We start from the raw sequence: 4,280 nt of genomic DNA on the forward strand, positions 1-4,280 counted from the left end.
AAAAACAATTCCAAGTAGGAGATTGGGCCTTATGAAATTCAATATGTATTCAACAATGGAGCAATCCAACTAACAACCATTGATTCTGTCTAGTTCAAGTTACTTGTAAATGGCCATAGGTTACACCTTTATCATAAACCATAGACCAACAATGAGTTTTTGTAGTAGTTCCAACCAACTAGTTTACTAGCTCCTACAAACACAGTTCTTGCAATAGAGGGTGAAATCCTTCTTCCTGTAGCCATACCATGACAAACTTTCAAGGAGCCCTCATAATAAAACCTGATTTAATATGAGGTCCATTCTTTCATTCAATTTTCTATTTCTTCATATCAACTCATCTCATTTCTCTATCTACCATCCACTCACCCTCTATGTCACCCACAAGTTCTATTTTTACTACTTTCAATAAATCATTCCGTCAGCTCTTTTTCTATGGTACCTGACTTCGCCACCTCATCAATTTTCATGTGGACATAAGCTCTCAAATTTTTAGGTAGAAAATTTTTTACTCTTTATTTATATTTTATCACATAGGTTTGAATATTTATATCTAATATTGCATTAAATGTATCCTATAAGTCTTATGCCAGTTTCTCATTCCTATGCCAAAAATTCTAAAGTGTGGACACTTGTCAAATTTTAGTGGGGGGTCGAGAAAGTGTATTAATTTCCAAATTTCATTTCCATGCTACCCTAGTTATGTCCACATTATAGGCTATACTTTGGCAGCAGTCTCATACTTTTCTTTAATTTTTAAAAATCTTTCTGTATCTATCATACCATTTTCACTGTGATTTTGAGAAAGATCTCCTATATTTGACATGATTGAAAGGACTAAGAGTTATTACAAGAATACCTTTAGTTAAAACTTGATGTCCTTCATAATTAATTGCATCATTATTTTACATTTTGAATGCAATGGGTTCTTGTTAAGAGAATTGGTAATGATATTCCTCAAAAAGATTAATTTGAAATTTTGAGAAGAGGGAATTTGCAGAGGTAAAGAGGTAAAATTTATCAGAGTGCTAAGAATAGATTAAATTAGAGCTAGACATTTTGAATATGGGAGGACAATTATGGAGGTATGAGCCAATTGTTCATAATATTTTACGTGCAGACATTGAAGCAATATGATGATTTCATGCTTGTGGATGGCTTCGCTGCTTCTTACAATTAACTGAGCTCAATGAAGAAGTAGCAACAGAGTTTATGATGAGATTTGATGAAGGAGAAGCCATAGTATTTGGGTTAAGAGTGATTTCTACTGAGAAGTGAATAATAGAAGTCACAGGACTACCAACAATTGGGGAGCATTATCCAAATGAACATGATGTTAGGTCCTCATAGGTACAATTCTCTCATCTAGGTGACCCTCAACTGGACATTTCAAAACAAGGGTGTAAAAGACTTTCTCTTCCATCTCCATATGTAAAATTGGCAACCCACATTATCAAGTATTTGACCTATGAATGAAAATTTTCAAATTTGCATGCTCATCATTTTATGCTCCTCAGTTGTATAAGACATAAAATTCAAGTTGATGTCCCCAATTTCCTTTATAATATGTTGTGTATTAGTGCTAAAGAAACTCAAAAAAGGAAATGCAAATTTTGTTTCTCATCATGCGCTCATCAAACTTTTATTTGAAAGGTCTCTTAGGGATTCTTCCCCTGTATCATGGGCAGAATTTGTTGGATTTAAAACTTTGCAGCCTCAAGCCAACACTATTCCAAAAAAATTAGGAAATGAGGAAGAAACCACAAAGCCTAGTCAGAATTTAGTTGAAATAGAAAAATAACCCTCTCTTGATAAGCCTGTTGAGCTTATTTTAGAGGATGATACACCTAGCTCTTCTAGTTCAATAAAGGTAAGCATAAGATTGGTAAAGAAAGCCCTAATCTTGAAAAGGAAGCCAAAAACCTCTTTGCTAAAGTAACAAAAAGAAAAAGGTATGTTCCTACAACAATCATTCCTACAACATCTACTCCAATCACACATAAACCAAAGTAGACCTGCAAAACGATCGAAGCTAAAGAAGTCCCTGTGCGTAGAAGCCCTCGTACAAAAGGTCAAGTATCCCTAGTTTCCACTAAAAATCCAAACGTCCCAATTTCAAAGTCTCATATAGAATCTGTAGTTGAAAATATTCCAGATGACTGTCTTGTGCCATTCGAACCCCAAAATGTGGAAACACATAAAAATGAGCCTATCAATGAGATACTGCAAGAGAATCAAGAAGTGTGTAAATTGAACCCCACCGTTGTTCCAAAAAGAAGCCCCTAGCAATGATCAATGCACTATGCTTCTAGTCCATGCATATTCTAATGTTTCTCTTATACCTTATAAATCCTCTTGGTACACCCAACATTTTGAGCAAGTTGCCAAAGAACAAAAGATGATATTTAAGGCTCATGAATTTCCATCATCTACAATTCAATCGATATTTTTTGGTTTATACAATCATTTTATTTTTCAAAAGGCCTTGTGGAGGAAAGAAAGAGACCAAATGAAAAAGGCAATATTTGATAAAGATAAGGAAATTGAATCATTGAAAGAGCAACTTGAGAAATAGAAACAATAGATGAATAAATCTTTACATCTAGTTAACTAGGTAATGGCCTTTAGACCACCACCAAGGGTGTATACCTTTTGTTTGAAGGAATAGTTTTTGTTATCTCAATTGATGATGACAATGAGAGACATTGATTGTGAATTTATTTTAAAATGCTTAACATTTTTATAATGTGTACCAGACTTTGCCTTCATGGAAAAAGAATTTTTTGTGTGAATTCTATTTGCATAATTCCACATGAGAGAGAGTGGAATCCTTTGCTTTACATAGGGGATGTTCAATTTAGAGCTTTAATGTCATGGATGCATAATGAGACAAATTATGATAGGTAGTTGGATACCTATAGAGAACTTGGGAAATCTAAACCATTACCATTATGGGTTGAATCCCATAAACCTTATGACCTTTTGAGAGATTGGTTTAAATCAACCTATGGGAGACCAAAATTAGAAATTAGGGAGAAAATGTTTGCAGAAAGGGAAGAGGTTTACAAAGAATACCAGGCACTTCCAAATTTTACACAACAAAGAGCAATTACAGGGCTTAGAAATCGATGGAATCAACTACCAGAAGCTTTCAAAAAGGCTGAACCACATAGCCCTATCAGTTATGAGGTGACAGTTAATAGGATGACTAAATATATGCAATTGGGAAGATAACTAAAAAAAGAGCTATGGATGCCATTAACTTTTTAGTCTCCTACCCTTCTTTGGCCTCTGTATCAAAATAATGCTACCAGTCTCGACCCATTGGTTTAAGAACACTTGGGTGAACATTGGAGATGCACCAGAGGGTATTTCTACACTTTGAGAAGTGGGAAGTAGGGGAAGACTATAGTGGGAGATTTTAGAGAAATGGCAAAGAAGTACAATGCTTGAGGACAAGCATTTTCATAGTGGGAGGTAGATGATGAGGCATATTAATGTCTCAAATTTGATATAGTTTTTATAGTTTGAATTTACCCTTTGAGTCTTGTGAAAATAAATTCTAGATATTTGTTTTAAATATCTTGTGAACTTATGTTGAATACAACTAGAAATTATTAAACTGATGGATAGTGGGTAAGACATACTTCACTTAATATTATACATTGAAAGCAGTATTTCATTTAAATATTTTAAGCTATGTTCTAATATTTGAATAAGAGTAGGAATGTTATCATGCATATGTGTTCTAGATGTTTTTAACTTTCAAAAAATAGAGAAGTGGTGCAAAGAGTGGTGATTACCATATTAAAGGAAGGAGATGATGAAGACCAATCGCAGCAAGGGAAGCGCAAATAAATTTGTCTAAATAATTCATTCCTTTGGAGGAGTTATTGTTCCAAAAAAACCAAGAAGACCTGAATTTCTATATTTCCTATGAGCTATTATTCTATTGCTTAATGAATTTTCTATGTCATGGTTGGCATTCAACCTCCTTTTTTGGCAATGATTGTTCACGACTTTTATGTCATATTTTCAATATGTACCCAATACTCTATATAATGGATTTAGGTGGGGGAGATTGTCTTTACAAGGAGAAAAAGTAATGAAGAAATAGACAATACTAGTTTGAGATTCAGAAGTTACTCTTTTCTATTTTTCATGAATTATTTAGTGATATAATCAAAGAAGGATTTTAATGAGAGAGTGGTTTTGAATACCTATTGTGTTCTTAGTTAGTTGAAGCCAACAAAGGGGGCCCACTTGGGAGGTGGAATAGA

This window comes from Cupressus sempervirens, chromosome 8 (genome assembly GCF_028749045.1).
Source record: "Cupressus sempervirens isolate cs-2001-9-10 chromosome 8, ASM2874904v1, whole genome shotgun sequence".
Lineage (NCBI taxonomy): Eukaryota > Viridiplantae > Streptophyta > Pinopsida > Cupressales > Cupressaceae > Cupressus > Cupressus sempervirens.